Source organism: Hibiscus syriacus, unplaced genomic scaffold, assembly GCF_006381635.1.
Source record: "Hibiscus syriacus cultivar Baekdansim isolate YM2019G1 unplaced genomic scaffold, ASM638163v2 tig00111794_pilon, whole genome shotgun sequence".
Classification (NCBI taxonomy): domain Eukaryota; kingdom Viridiplantae; phylum Streptophyta; class Magnoliopsida; order Malvales; family Malvaceae; genus Hibiscus; species Hibiscus syriacus.
In genome coordinates, this window is record NW_024063180.1 from 580953 (window position 1) to 598528 (window position 17576).

The 17576-nt window shown below is 36.6% G+C and overlaps 2 pseudogenes; both read right to left on the reverse strand.

The window, feature by feature from the left end:
• Positions 1–293: 293 nt before the first annotated feature.
• LOC120170827 lies at positions 294–8490 on the reverse strand (annotated as a pseudogene).
• Positions 8491–8646: 156 nt separating this feature from the next.
• Positions 8647–10856, reverse strand: LOC120170807 (annotated as a pseudogene).
• Positions 10857–17576: the final 6720 nt, after the last annotated feature.

Here is a 17576-nt window from a genome sequence, read left to right on the forward strand (position 1 = left end):
GTCATATTTATATTCAATTTTATATTAGTGTTAATAATGCTTATCTTTAGCCTCCAATAGTGATGGTAGTATATATCTTTTATTTTTCAAGTTATTTGGTTAAACTTTTTATGTATTTCCTTTTTAATTATTTGGCTGAATTTTTTAACTATTTCCTTGTATTATTATTTTTTCATTAGAAGTTCATTTGTTCTCTTTGATGCTTTTAAGGAAAACGATTGATCAATGGATATTGCATTTTCGACTCGTACACGTAATTATTAGTTGAAAAACTATAAACGAGATCAACATAATCATTTTCTGATCTTGTTCTGAATTGATACTGGTGGAGGCTAAGCTCCTCCGAGGAATGAGGAAATCATGGTAAGAGCACGAGCCGGTTGGTAGCTCGGGACTAAACGACCGGCGCCTCTCACCGTCACAAATGTCAGACCGTCATATTCCACCACATATCCTCCCACCTGATTGTTTTGAATCGATAATTTCAAGAAAAAATGTTACAATACAAGATTTGAACACTCTATTTAACACGAAATATTGGTGTTTTGGTTTTGTTCTTGCCTCCTCATCCGTGGACCATGGACGCCAAGCAGTCTTGATGGGAAGCTTGAGTTTCTTTATGGCATATCTGGTCGATGTAACGGGAATAGTCGAATCCAAGTCACCGCTGCAAAACAATCGAATTCCAAATTCATCAAATGTCGTTTTTAAAAACGATTATATGAACCGAATGGGAAAAACAATTGGGGTTATACCTATATAACAAAATCCTGATGCCATTTACCATGAGATTCTTGATGATGGGTAAGATAGTTGCAGGACTATCAGTCCAGCCACGATAAATAGAGCGTCTGAGTGATAGAATATATATAATATGGTTACGTTTAGATTTACTTTAATTATAATTCACGACACAGAAGCAAGATGATGGGTACAATTACTTACATAGAGCCCACTGTCACGAAATTGGGCCTTTTCCCCACACTTTGGGCTATTTTGGCTATATTGGGCCACATTTGGTCTTGGAGGTTGATAGAATAGTGTAGATTATTCTAGAACACTCAAGACTTGTACATATTCTAGAAGCATTCTAGAGTCTTCCATGTTAGGTAGGAAATAATGGAGAATTCTAGAGAATCTCTCCCTACCGTAGGATCAAATCAATCTCCACCGTCCATTGAGGAGGTGGGATGCTATAAATAGGTGTAGAATCCTCATTTGTAAAGCATCGAAGAGTTGTAGGCATTCAAGCATTCAACAAGCTTTCTCTCTAATTTCTTTCCTTTCTTCTTTGTTTCCTTGCCAATCCTTTCTCTAGCACGAGTTCGAGTGAGGCTGACTTAGCTATCGCAAGGGGCGAAAAGGAGCTAAGGCCGCACGAGGCTTATTGAGCGATTAAGTCCGTGACAGTTGGTATCAGAGCCAGTAAAAGCGTCAATATCGTGCACATGTATTGTAGGAATGGCCGGAAATTCGAACGAGTCGATTGTTGCTGAGGAACGTGGAAGAGAAGCAGCACCCACCAACAAGAATAAGAAGAGGGACCAAAGTAAGGCCCGCGAGAGCACTTCCATAGAACCGATGGTGGCAGAGTTTGGCGAGAAGCTGGAAAGGGTCCAGCACGACTTCAAGACGTTGGAGGACCATGTCTTGGAGCAAGTTGACACAATCAAAGGAAATGCCGAAGAGACCAACAACGAGGTGGAAGCTCGGTTCATACAGCTAGAGGATATGATCCAAGCCGTCCGTGAAAGCATCGAGGGGATGCGGGAGGACTTGACGCTCTGCAAGAGAGCCGCCGTTAGCGGGAGCGCTAACCATGTCTCCACCCCGAGGGTCGAGTGCCCCAAGCCACAAGGGTTCAACGGGGCAAGGGACGCCAAGGAAGTCGAAAACTACCTATGGCGGATGGAGCAATACTTTGAGGGAATCGGCCTTAACGACGAGGCCGCCAAGGTAAAGACCGCTGCCTTATATCTTTCCGATACTGCTATGTTATGGTGGCGTAGGAAACATGCCGACATTGAGCGAGGAGCTTGTCGGGTAGATACGTGGGATGAGTTCAAGAAAGAACTCAAGAAGCACTTCTATCCCGAGAATGTGGTCTACGAGGCCCGCAAGAAATTACGGGAGTTGAAGCAACGGGGTATCATGCGGGACTATGTGAAAGAATTCACAACCCTTATGCTTCAAATTCCTAATATGTCCGAAGAAGATCTCTTGTTCTACTTCATTGACGGACTACAAGGATGGGCCAAGCAAGAGATGCACCGTCGGGACATTAAAACGGTTGATGAGGCCATTGCCATCGCCGAGTCACTTGTCGACTTCCAACCCTACTCCCACACCAATGCAACGAAAAATAAAGATAAGTATCCAGCCAAAGGTGGGGGAGAACGGCGGGAGAATTACCAAGGCAACCGAGACCGAGATCACCGAATGCCACAAACTAAAGAGGGAGATCGTGATCGACGTCCGGGCCGAAGGGACTATGAAGAGAAGAAAAAGGCCTTCGTTCCCAAAGGAGGATGCTTCTTGTGTAAAGGACCACATCCGATGAGTAGCTGTCCCAAACTTGGTTCATTGTCTGCTATCGTCGATCGTCAAGACACAGAGTCTCAAGCCGAGATGGGGTCACTCCAAGTTCTAAACGCCTTGAAGGCCAAGCCATTGACACCAACATCGAGTAATGGGCTCATGTATGTGGAAGCGGTGATCAACGAGAAGTCGACAAGAGCCATGGTGGACACGGGAGCTACTCACAATTTCGTGTCCAAAGACGAAGCCAACCGTTTGGGCCTAAAATACACTGGGAGCACAGGATGGCTCAAGACGGTAAACACACAAGCTGTACCACTCCATGGCGTGACACGAGGGGTCGAGCTACGCTTAGGCACTTGGAAGGGCCAAGTGAACTTTTCTGTCATTCCCATGGATGACTTTAAAGTCGTTTTGGGGTTAGACTTTCTCCGACAGGTAACCGCTATCCCTATGCCTTCTTTTAGTTCTGTTTGTATCTTGGAGAAAGGATCTCCTTGCATGATCCCCACGGTCGAGGCACCGAAAGAGAAAGGTCGAGATGCCACACAACTCTCGGCCATACAACTTGGTAAAGGCATCAAGAAAGGGGACATTACTTACTTGGCCATGCTAAAGGAAGATGACGAGATCGAGAAAACGGATGACCTACCATTGATCATCCGTGAAGTCCTAGAGGAAAACAAGGACGTGATGCCGCCCGAGTTACCAAATAAACTTCCCCCAAGGCGTGAGGTGGATCACAAGATCGAGTTGGAACCCGGTGCCAAGCCGCCTGCCCTGGCACCCTACCGAATGGCCCCACCCGAACTTGAGGAACTTCGAAGGCAACTCAAGGAGCTAGTAGATATGGGAATGATTCGACCTTCGAAGGCACCGTATGGCGTACCGGTACTCTTCCAAAAGAAGCACGATGGGTCATTGCGCATGTGCGTCGATTACCGGGCACTTAACAAGGTAACCATTAAAAATCGCTACCCGATCCCTTTGATTACCAATTTATTTGACAGACTTGGAGGAGCCAAGGTGTACACGAAGATGGACTTGCAAAAAGGCTACTACCAAGTTCGAATAGCAGAAGGCGACGAGCCAAAGACTGCATGCATCACCCGATACGGATCGTACGAGTGGTTGGTCATGCCCTTTGGTCTAACCAATGCACCGGCGACGTTTTGCACGCTCATGAACAAGCTCTTCCAACCGTACTTGGACCAGTTCATGGTGGTGTACTTGGACGATATCGTGGTATACAATAATTCCATCGAAGAACATGTAGACCACTTGAGGATTGTGTTCAAGATACTTCGAGAAAACGAGCTGTACGTCAAGAAGGAAAAATGCACGTTTGCCACCGAGGAAGTACACTTCCTTGGACATGTAATCGGTCACGGGAAGCTATTAATGGACAGGAACAAAATCAAGGCCATAACCGAGTGGGAGCCGCCGACCAAGGTAAGTGAGATGAGGTCCTTCCTTGGTCTAGTAAATTATTATCGCCGGTTTATACAGGGCTACTCAGTGCGAGCATCACCATTGACGGACCTACTCAAGAAGGGGAAGGCATGGGAGTGGTCCGAACAATGTCAGAAGGCCTTTGAGAACCTGAAGGCATCAGTTAGCCAAGAACCTGTCTTGGCCTTACCCGACTTTACCATGCCGTTCGAGGTGCATACCGATGCATCCGACTTCGCAATCGGGGGAGTATTAATGCAAGAGGGGCATCCGATAGCATTTGAGAGCCGCAAGCTGAATGACACCGAGAGGCGGTACACGGTGCAAGAGAAGGAGATGACAGCCATCATCCATTGCTTGCGGGTATGGAGACATTACTTACTCGGCGCGCACTTCACCATCAAGACCGACAAGCGACGAGTTACTTTCAAACCCAGAAGAAGCTATCACCAAAACAAGCTAGGTGGCAAGACTTCCTAGCCGAGTTCGACTACACGTTGGAATATAAGCCGGGCAAAGCCAACGTTGTAGCCGATGCCTTAAGTCGAAAGGCGGAGCTCGCTGAGATTTCTCTAGCCAAGGGAACCGTGTTGGAGCGCATCAAGGAGGGCCTTGAGCAAGATCCAATGGCAAGAGAATTAGTAAAGCTGGCTAGCGATGGCAAAACCCAACGGTTTTGGGTAGAAGACGGTCTACTCTACACCAAGGGACGACGAATCTATGTTCCAAAGTGGGACAACTTAAGGCGAGATCTTGTCAAAGAGTGTCACGACACCAAGTGGGCTGGTCATCCGGGTCAAAAGCGCACTATGGCATTGCTAGAGACAGCATACTATTGGCCCCATATGAAGGATAGCGTGGAGCTTTACGTGAAGACTTGTCTTGTGTGCCAACAAGACAAAGTGGAGAACCGACAGCCGACGGGATTACTGGAACCTTTACCAGTTCCCCAAAGACCTTGGGATGCGATCACCTTGGATTTCATTAGTGCATTACCCAAGTCCGAGGGATACGGTTCGATCATGGTCGTCGTGGACCGATTTTCTAAGTATGGGACTTTCATACCATGCCCCAAGGATTACACTGCGGAGGAGGCCACGCGAGTATTCTTCAAGAATGTCGTGAAGCATTGGGGCCTACCAAGGAGCATCATCAGTGATCGAGACCCTCGATTTATCGGACGCCTTTGGACGGAATTGTTCAAGCTCCTTGGCACCGAGTTAAATTTCTCCACAAGCTTTCACCCTCAAACTGATGGGCAGACTGAACGGGTGAACTCCTTGTTGGAGTGTTATTTGCGGCACTTTGTGAGTGCTAACCAGCGAGATTGGGCTAAATTGCTAGACGTCGCCCAATTCTCTTATAACTTGCAGCGAAGTGAAGCCACAGGTCGGAGTCCGTTCGAGCTTGCGACCGGACAACAACCGCTCATGCCGCACACATTGACAATGCCACTTGACGAGGGTAAGAGTCCCGGGGCCGCCAAGATGGCTAAGTCATGGGAGGAGAACGCCGACATCGCCCGCGCATGTCTGGAGAAAGCACGAAAGAAGATGAAAATATGGGCGGACGAAAAGAGGCGACATCGAGAGTTCTCCGTTGGAGACCTAGTCTTTGTGAAGCTTTTGCCACAACAATTTAAAGCCCTCCGAAGCGTTCACAAAGGACTAATACGGAGATACGAGGGACCATTCCAAGTACTTGCCAAGGTGGGAAAAGTGTCTTATCGCTTAGACTTGCCAAGTACACTTAAGATTCATCCGGTCTTCCATGTAAGTATGCTCAAGCCATATCATGCCGACAAGGAAGACCCAAGCCGAGGGTATTCGCATCGAGCACCTCCCGTAGTAACCAAGTCTTATGACAAAGAGGTGGAAACGGTGCTCACAAGCAGGACGGTCCGCAAGAGAGGAGTCCCACCGCGTACCGAGTATTTAATCAAGTGGAAAGGACTACCAGAGTCCGAGGCAACATGGGAGCTAGCTGAAGACTTGTGGCAGTTCGAAGAACATCTCAAAGCGTACGAGGCGACGAGGACGACGCCAGAATAGGTGGGGGAGAATGTCACGAAATTGGGCCTTTTCCCCACACTTTGGGCTATTTTGGCTATATTGGGCCACATTTGGTCTTGGAGGTTGATAGAATAGTGTAGATTATTCTAGAACACTCAAGACTTGTACATATTCTAGAAGCATTCTAGAGTCTTCCATGTTAGGTAGGAAATAATGGAGAATTCTAGAGAATCTCTCCCTACCGTAGGATCAAATCAATCTCCACCGTCCATTGAGGAGGTGGGATGCTATAAATAGGTGTAGAATCCTCATTTGTAAAGCATCGAAGAGTTGTAGGCATTCAAGCATTCAACAAGCTTTCTCTCTAAGTTCTTTCCTTTCTTCTTTGTTTCCTTGCCAATCCTTTCTCTAGCACGAGTTCGAGTGAGGCTGACTTAGCTATCGCAAGGGGCGAAAAGGAGCTAAGGCCGCACGAGGCTTATTGAGCGATTAAGTCCGTGACACCACGCTGAAACCTTTGCATGGAGAGCTGTCTGAAGGTCTGCTCTATTCAAATAAGATAGCATATAGTGGTTCGAGCATGGATCGAAACTGTTTACCTGAAATGAGAATCATATGATTATAAAATTGGTTCATGTTACTTTTAAGAGATCATATATTTCACGTCCGGGTTTATATGCATTGTCTTACCGGATCGGATGAGATTTTTATCGACGAAGAAGAATTGAGTTTACAACGTGGGGGCATAAATGTTGTACCGATCAATATTATCATGCTCAATACCGGATTTGTTAACGAAGTTAAAACATTGTTCTGAAACTATATCATTGAGAAAATGACAATAGGTGTGGATTTCTTTGTTGGTTTCATATGAATTCAAGGCGTGTGTCCATAAATAATCATATCGGCCTAAATAATCTATACAATCATCAATCCAACCATTCCCGATCTGAAAATATATTTGAATATACGTCAAAGAATATTATTTAAAAAGTAAGAAGGTTAGAGTAGTAAATATTGATTCGAACGTACCGCAATGCCTTTAAGGTTAATTAATGTCGGATTTGATTTCTTATTTTTATGAAGAATAATTTTCGCAAGGTGAGGCGCATAGTGGCCAGCGTAACTCTCACCGGTAATGTACAAATCTCGGGTTTTATACTCTGAGGGAATCTCTCAAGCCAGTTGATGAGGAAGTGGACCATTGTTCCATGCATAATTGTTGCGAAAAAGTGTCTTGTTGTCGTTGTTTACTCTGAAAGGGCCTAATTCCTTAATCGCGCCGATCAACGAAGAACATGCCGGTCCTGAAATTTCCCGAAATCAGATCAACCAAGCGGGATGTAAACCGGACGAATAATTAATGAACTGTACCTCAATTGAACCATAAAACCAAAGGATTTGTGGAAGAGTTCACGGGGGACTCGGCAAAATAGTAGAAAAGAGCTCTACGGCTTGGAATCAACAGTGACATATCCCGAATAATGGTTAAAATTGACACTGTCGGGTTGTCCCGGCAACGCACTGATTTTATTGGACTGGATGGATCCATCTTGAGGCAGGATGCTATCGATGTTTACATCAAACAGTGCCGAAAAACGCATCACCGGAGATGGTTTTTTTGACAAGCGAGAGCTTAGAAAGTTTGGAGATGATTTTTTCGACAAGCGAGAGTTAAGGAAATTATCGAGGGCTTGAACCTCATCGGCTTCTCCGTAACCTATGAGACGATGCCCCAAAAGGCACATGAAAAGTAGCATCCATGTACATGCCACTACTTACATTTTCTTTTTTTCTTCTTATTTTTTTATGGATGAAATGTTATTGGATTCATGGTTCTATATATAGTTTCTCATTTGCTCTAATTTTATGTACTTTTTTTAAGTATATGTAACGCAGTTTACATTTGCGTTAAATTAAATTCATCGTTCAAAAGATATTAAAAAGGCAGTTAATACACCCCGGACGTTAAGAAAGAAAAAAAGAAAATTCTTTTCTCTTCAAAAAAAGTTGAAAATTTTATACGAGTTAATCCAAAAACTTGAATAACTTAATTTAAGTAACTTAAAATTTATTTATTTTTCAATTTTATCAAATTGATAACGGCATAAACATATCGTGAGAATAACATTTTGAATCTAGCTTATTCCGTTCATAATATTAGAATTCGAATTCTAACTTATATAATTAGCTGAGTGCATCACTAGATCATAATTGTTAGTAAATTATTATTATTCTATCGTGATATCAAAATAGGTAAATTTGTTAGGTGAATTTCTCGTCTAAATAACCTTTGCAATTAAATTATTTCATTTTGTAGGAAAGAATTAATTACCCACAAATCATTCTCAATCCCACCCCACCAAATTACAGCTAGAAAAGTCAATAATATTATATCTTTAAATTGAAGCTTCTTTAGTCAACTATGACCACAACTTGTTCTTCCTATCATATATATTTAACCATCTATTTCCAACTCCAACTCCATCAACAAAATTTAGTACTATTCAAACCACTGTCGAAAGCTTTTATTATACATGTATTATACATGGTCAAATACACACAAAATACACACTTTTTAACACATCTTATTCATCATGCAGTACGCACACAGATACTCATATATTAGCAGCAGGGCTCACGTCTCATGTATATAACATCAAAGCTGCATTTATTTTCACACCACACACCATATTTTACGTATAAAAATAGTAAATAGTTTTGGAGTTTCATCAAGCAGAGTTGTCGTCTCCATCACAATCGATCCTCATATGTTGCAGATATGATTTCCCATTGAGCATTTGGGAGAAGAAGCCTTTAATGTATCGGTCCAGGCTAACCCTTTTGAACAATGGAGGATTATGAGGGTTCATCAAGCTCGGCGATGGCCCGACATCTGCTTCAAGTTTAGGGTTCACAAAAAAGGCTACTGACATCCTCTCTTTCTCTGCATTTGGTACCACCTTGTGCTCTATGCTACGGTACACTCCATTGCTAAAGATCTGCAATACATGAAATAGTTAAATGACGAAACATTTTATAGGCGGAAAACGAAAATTCAAAAAAAATAGTTAAGTGACCAAAACAGAAATACAAAAATAACTGGGAGACCAAATAGGTAGTTTACCCTATAATACATCATATAAAAAGTGTGAGAGAGATGTTATCAACCTCTAGAATGTCTCCTACATTGACAACAAGGGCATCAGGGAGGAAGCTAAAGGGGAACCAAACGCCGTCCTTGTGGATGTGAAGGCCGTCGACGCCGTTAAGTTGGTGGAGAATGGTGATAAGAGTGGCATCGGAGTGAGGCGTGACGCCCATTACCAGCTCCGGTTGCGGACATGGCGATAGTATGTCATCCTCAAAGATTGCATGCCGTCCTCAAAATATTCCATCATCTCTTTTTCATCCATTTTCAATGCTTTCGCCATTAAACTCAGAAGCTTCTTGCCAAGGTTTTGCAGTTCCACGATGTAGGATTCCAAGGTATTTCTTCACATGTAAAAAGAAAATAATTATTGCATAGGAAGGGTATTGCACTATATATATGCGTATAGGATCCAATTATATAGTGTAATTTTTTTTAGTTTTACACATATTTATGACATTTGGATATTAAAAATAGACGGTTGAGATTAATTATAAGAAATGAGAAAATATTCATTAAAAAAAAGATAAAAGAAGTTAATTTCAACTGTCTATTTTCACTTATCATACAATCTTAAATCTATGTAAAATTTAATAAAAATTACATTGTATAATTAAAGAGGTAGATAATATCTAATGAGAGATTTCAAATGACTTCAACTTTATATGATGACTTATATAGTAACTATTAGTATTAGTGTTAGGTCTAGGATTATAATAACTAATAGTAAATATAAGTAACATGTTTAGTTCTAATCAATCACGTGGGTCCACCAATAATCTTGTCGAGGGACGATATTTGTATGGAAGAGGAAGTGCTCTCTCCATAGGAGGTCCAAAAGAGGTAAACATATATATATATAATGGATTGAAATGATTTTTAGCAGTTTATTCATTTAATTTAGGTGGAGATCGACGTTAATGGTTCGAGGTAGAGAATAACTAAAAGGAGAGTTTTAATTATCTCTTTAACTTTACATGGTAGAATATATATATATAACTGAAAACAAGAAGAAATGGAAATATTGAGAAACCTCAAGGATGAAGGGAGCTCAGGGAATAGACGAGGCATTCGTTTGTGGATAGGGTTGGTCCTCATATAAAACCTATCAGCCCAATCAAATTTACCGCCGGTTCTCTCTATATTACCATACCCTTCGGTATCACCTTCCCTTATCTTGAACTTCATCTTCTCCTCCAACGGTAGCTTATAGAATACTTCAATTTCTTGTTTCACCTTCTCCAGTATCCAACTGTTAACCCCATGGTTCACCAACTGCAAATCATGCAAAACCAACTTGTCTTTTTGTTCTAATCAAATAAATTTCACATACTAAGAAATTTTTAATTTCATGCATATCATCATCACATGCATGTTTATCTGTATGTTACATGTATGTATGTATGTATATGTGCGTGTCTTTTTACCTGAAAGAAACCCCAGTGTCTGCAAGTGGAGTGCAATTTTTCAAGTTCGAGACCAGAATCTTTTCTGGAAACCAGTTGATTCAGGTCGATGATCGGGAGCGTTTGGGTGTGACGAGCACCGTAGGGGAGGGATCCCGTTTCCGGTGATCTAAACGAACATACTGTTGTGGTATTGTTTTCATCGGCTCTTTGACAAGCTCTTGAACTGAAAAAGAGCTGATTAAGCTATGCTGGTCTTCTACGTTTGATTTTGCTGCCATGGTTACTTAAACTCGATCGATGTGTGCTTATGATATTGAAACCACTCACTACCAATGGTATTTATAGGAAGAGTATTACATTCTTCGGATGAACGCTTAAATATATTCGATCTCACATCTTTTTACATATTATTCGATAATAATATTAGTCAAATTAAATTTAATTAATTAAACGTGTAAACTTTTAAGAACATAACTAAAGATAAATGGCGAAAATTATCGAAGTGGAGTGATGATTGAGGAAGGTGTTAAACTATGATTTACGTTTAATAATATATATATTAGATGCACAGTAAATTAGTGATTTAATGCGTTAAAAGTTAATTACATTCATTAATTTTGAAGGTTTTTAGGATAATATTTCACGTCGCTCGAGTTTGATTTCCGGTTTGTTAGTGGTCTTTCAATAGCTTTATCTCTTTTTGTGCTTCGTTTGCTGATACTACCAGATCTATTTGTATCTATCTTTGTTCGAGTTTCTTGATTAGATTTAATCTTTTCTTGTATGGTCTTTATGTGATCTTTAGTTGCTAGTTTTGTTTCAATAATTATAGTAAATTTTCGTAATCATATGCATAATTAACGATTGTGATTGTAAATCTTTATTGTAATTTAAGATATTTCCTATTTTAAATAAAATTAGTTCCTTCTATAAAAAAATTAAGATTTTTAACAAGATGATTAAGAATGATTTACTGTCAACGTATAAATTTACATGAAATACAAACTCATTAGAGTAATCTTTTATACAACTCTAGAATATATGAAAGCTGGGACGGATGGGGATGGTAATAGGGTAAACTAAACATTTAGTACTTAAATTATTATTTTTGTTTCACTTTTGTATCCAAATTTTATTCTTTTTCAAAATCATACTTAACATTTAGCTTATGTCTCAAGTCAGTACCCTACCGTTAAAAAATTAATGATAGGTATCAAAATGAAACCTAAACAAAACGATCAATGTGATTTTGAAAAGAAAATAAAGTTTAGATATAAAAAATGAATAAAAATAATAATTTAAGTACTAATATGCAGTCTACCCTTTTAAATTGCAGCTTTGGACGTGAATTTTGGTATTGTAAATTCAGATAATTTACAGACTTATGTATTAAAATTATTATTTGTTGTATATTTGTAGCAAATACAAATAGACATCCTTCTATATCCATTTTCTAATTTCGAAATATTTATGTGAATGAGAGTTTTAGATTTAAACATTTGAATTACTAAATAATAAAATATATTTACTTTTAATATGAATTGAATTCTGATGATCCAACTTTTAATAGATTATGATTCAAATTTATGTAGATTTTGATATTGGATGTATAAATCAAATAAAGAATGACATAACCTAAGATTCTTCTAAGGGATATTATTTTAAGCACTCCTCAACATTACTTGATTACTTCAAATATTTTTCATAGTTTTTATACTAATATTTAGTAATTGATTTAATGTTAAAATATAATTATATTCAAATAAAAATATATTATTCAATAGTATAACATTAGAAAATGATTTTATTTAAATTTGCTAGTTAGAAAAAATCATATATATATATACTCGAATAAAGATATATACAAACAGATAAGATCGCATTGGCAAACGAACTACAAAAGAGGATCAAGCTATTGAAAGGCCACGGACAAATCACATATCAGACTCGATCGACGTGAAAAGCTATCTACGAATGCAAATTGGGTATCTAAATCCAATTAGAGGGTCCAAAGCTAGAATGATCAACAAGATATCATATAAACGCTATCTTGCTCATCATAGTGATGTCAAATCAACCTTTAGAAAAAAGATAAATTAAAAAATGGCCGAAGAACTGAAAAACATGCCAAAAAAATATAAGAAAATATGTTAAAACCATATGAAAACGTACAACACATAATGACTTATTGAAATTCAAAAAACAAAAGATAATAAAGATACGATATAAAAAGAAAAAAACAATAAAAATATTAACAGTCGACAACTAATATTAAAGTTGATGTCGCTGTCATTAATAAGGACAGAAAAAAAAAGTAATGAAAGAGACCAATAAGAGAAAACTAGATTTTAAAAAAAATATTCTTTTATTTTATTTTTTTCCTGTGCCACTTAACACAACTTATGTGTAAACTAATGAGAAATCAGATAATTATAAGTTTATAACATCTCCCAAATAAAATAAAAAAAGTTACGTTTCAACTTTCTTAATTATGCGGGAGTTTAATCTTATTCTCCGCATATATATGCTACGAATAAAAATTCACGAACTTGAATTAATTATATAAAAAAAATTTAAATTATAAAAATTCAATTTTTATAAAAATTTAAATTTAATATCAGAATGTATTCTTAACGTTCTTTGTTTGAATAACCAATTTATCCCCTATATTTTTTAAATATTTTAATTTATATGAGAGAGGATAACGAGTTAATTAAATTTTAAGTCCTTACAAGTTGAATATTAGTAAAACTAAACATTTTCCCTCAAATTTTTTATTTAATCTTTTATGATTTTTATAAAATTTTCCGCTCAAGATTCAATCCTAATTTTATTACTAGTCTTCAAAATTTTATTTTTTTTATTAAAATGATCATTTTTTAAATGTAACTATTAATTAATTAACAAATAATACTTATTAATGATATAAATCTTTTTACATATGTTTAATTATTGACATAATATATTATATCAATAAAAGTTACAATGATATATGATACATCATCAAAAGTGATGACGACATATAATATATCATTAAAAATAATAAAATAATATGCATCATATCAATAACAAACGATAATCATTAGTTAATTAATAACGTATTTCAAAAAATAATCATCATTACGTACCTAATATTTATATAAACCTTAAACAATGTGTTGTCAAGTCAAGACTCAATACTTAGTTTAAATTAGTATGTAATCTTATTAGAATGCATAATTAAGTAGATTTATTATTATCTCCGTTCCATTAATTGTGTCAATTATTGATTTTTAAAAGTAAAAAATTTTAAACTTTGACTTTAATTATTTTAAATATTTTAAACAATTAAATTTATAAAATAAATATTTAAAAACTATTTGATTTAAAGTTTTTAAAATATTTTTTCTGTTTTTATGATAATAAATTTTAAATAACAATGAGTTAAAGTTAAAAAAAAATCAACATTAGACATATTTAATGGGACAAAGGAATTATTATTATTATGGTCGAAAGTTTGATCTTTGAAATTTAAATTTGATACATCTCACAAATAAATTATATAATTATAAATAATAAATTATATATTAGATAAAATTATTTATGAGATTTGAATATTAATATTTAATTGAAAAAATATCTAATTAAATAATTTATTTTAATAAAAGATAAAAAAAATAGTCATTATCATCCATTGCGTACTCACTAAGGCAGGTATTTTTAAGTAAAAGGTTATAAAAAAAACGTGCTTGTTTACCAGATACATGAATTCAATTTTTCTAATCGCAAAGTTATCAGCATGGTGTTTGACAAATATTTATAATATACATATTTTCTATTCAAAAGGCGAGCCACGTTTTTAATTGTGGAATTTGGGACTTATAATATGATTCAAGTAGGAATTTCTTCATACAATTTATGTGAAGTAATCGTCAGCGATGACGAAGTACTTACCTATTTAAATAGACTTCTAATAATGTTTAGATCGACTGACACGTGTTATTTTAACTTAATCAAAGTTTTAGGTATGATTTTTTTAGAATGCGATAATGTTGGATATTTAATAAAAATATATTCTTATAATCTTATCTGATTTAACGAGATTAATATATTTTAAAAATATATTAAAATGTCTAAATTATGATTTTATATGAATGCTTTGATGTTCAAATGTGTAGGTTTGTATGATAAAATGTCTAAATTGTGATTTTTGTTTGTGAGCATTCGATTAGGGTTTTTTTTTATATATATAGTTTGATATGAAATTTTGATACTGTTCTATATCTGATTATGTTAACATTTGAAACGATATGTGAAAATGACATTTAAAAAAATTGTGTATTTGGCATGTTATAAGAGAAAACGAGCTAATTGCTCTATTCAGCATTGATAACAAGTTATGTGCTAATTCGATAATGAAAAACGATAATTTTTGGTATTTCGATATTGATAATATATATTGAGCCCTGTATTATCAGTAGAGTGTTTAAATTTGGGTATCCAAGTTTCTGGTTATTCGACATTCTGGGTACCCGGGTGTTCGGGTAGTTGATTGGCCGGCATGTGTTCAAACTCTAATGTTGTGAGTACTCGGTAATTAGGTATCCAGATTTTTCAGGTACCCGTAATTTGGGTAATCAAGTACCCAAATTTTTTTATCATTTTTAAATTATTAATTTAAAAAATACCGTTTATATTATTAAACAAAAGATTATATTAATTATTAAACACAAAATTGTTAGGCGAGTGGATTTCTTTTAATTTTATTAGTTTAATTTAATAAATAAATTTATTAATAATTAAATATGTAATATTAATATATAATATATATATATATATATATATATATATAATGAATGTAACTGGGTAGTCGAGTAACCGGGTACCCGAAAAAATGTAATTTTGTGACCCGGTTCCAACCTAAGAAATATCAGGTCTGGTACCTGGCCCGATCGGATAATTTTTTTAGATAATTACCTAATTTTTTTAGTTCGATCGCCAAGTCAATCGGATAGGATATATTTTAATATCCCTAATTATTATTTTAGTTCTGGGTTCAACAGACATGTCATAGAATCTATAACATTTGTGTATCGAATTTTAAAGATTTCAATCTTAGTGAGGAGGAGAGATATTTTATATGACGAACAGTGACGGAACTTCTCATGAGAGTTAAGGGGAGCTTTGGCTCTGTCAATTATTTTTTAAAAATTAATTAATATTAAATATATATATATATATATATATAATATGTTTAAGAAAAAGATAAAAATGATTATACCCCTCAATTAAAAAATTGTGTTTATGAAAACGAAAATATATTTTAAACCCACTACGATAAATTTTTAGTTTCGCCTATGTCGACGAGGGTACAAGTAATATCATGTTATGGTACAAGTAATTCCAGATCTAAACCGTAGTAGTAGTTTACAAAGGCAGTAGCAGTCAATCCATTTCATTCGATCTCTTTGTAAATTGTTTGGATTTATAGCGAATACGCTTGGGTTTTTAACTCCTTGGGAAATCCTCCATCTCACTTTTGCTTTTCAGATCTTTATACCACTTTCGCTTTTCAGATCTCCTTTGGTAACATCAAAAATTTATAGTCTTCTAACTATATAATTTTGAGTTTATGTTCTTTTCAATTTGTAGCTTCTTCAGTCGAGTCTATTTTTTCTTGTTTCTAATTGCTCTTTTGTATACAGCGTTTTTCGTTTTGTTTTGTTTATCGATTTTGTTTTGCTATTATATCTTCATTTTTGAATTTTGCAGGTTCTGGGTTATCATAGTAGATAATATTTTGGAATTTTCTTAACTATTTCTTGCAGGATTTTGAGTGGTTTATTGCTTTTTGTTTATCTGTTGTTATATATATCTGGTTTATATCACGATCTCTGGCTCCATACCACATCTTTGGCTATACCTTTGCAACTCCGAAATTCGATCTCACCACTTCCCATATTAAAGCCCTCGAATTTTTCTGTTGGTGTTTTAAAAGTTATAGATCTTGGGTGTTAAATTAGTTAAATCTGTTTGACATATTCGAATTTGAATACAAAGATAATAATGACCTCTGTATTTTACTTTTACATATTTAAGTAAGATATAAATTCAATCATTGGTTTCTTGTTGTTGGTCTAAAAGTAAGATAGTGTTAATTTGTCCTAAAATCCTATTAAGTAACTAACTAGGCTTCTTAGTACCCCTCAATTCTCTAGCGTTTTCATAGTTCCTCATAGCTTCGGCTATAGATGATTACTTGAGGTCATGTCCTTCTTTTAGATCCCATAGGGCGTATAGGGAGAGGGCTCGACAGAGTGGTGCCAATGAGACTAGACTTAGAGTTTGTTCGTTGAATGTAGGCACATTAAATGCTAGGCTGCTGGAGCTGACTGACGTACTTAGTAATAGGAAAATTGATTTTGCATGTATTCAGGAGACTAGGTGGAAAGGGGCTCGCGCCAGAGAGTGTAATGGGTACAAGTTGTGGTATTCAGGCGTAGATAACGCTAGAAATGGGGTGGGTATCTTGGTATCCTCTAGGCTCAAGGAAAATGTAGTTGAAGTTTGTAGATACCGGGATAGGATCATGATGATTATAGTTATTATAGAAGCGGGAAGTGGTGAATGTCCTTTCAGTGTACGCCCCACACGTTGGCCTAGGGGATGGGGAAAAATGTTGCTTCTGGAATCAGTTAGATGATGTACTTAGGAGTATTCCAGAGGACCAAAGAGTTTTCATAGGGGGAGACTTCAATGGCCAATATAGGTAGTGCAACCGACGGGTACGACGGTGTTCATGGGGGTTTCGGTTTTGGTAGTAGGAACGAGGAGGGGCGTACGTTGCTTGAATTTTCTACTGCACATGATATGGTGGTCACTAACTCCTTCTTTAAAAAGATAGGTGTGAACTTGATTACGTTCCATAGCAGGGGATATTGTACCCAAATCGACTACATTCTGGTTCAAAATCGGGATCGATGGTCTTGCATTGACTGTAAGGTGTTCCCTGAAGAGGCATGTGCATCACAACAC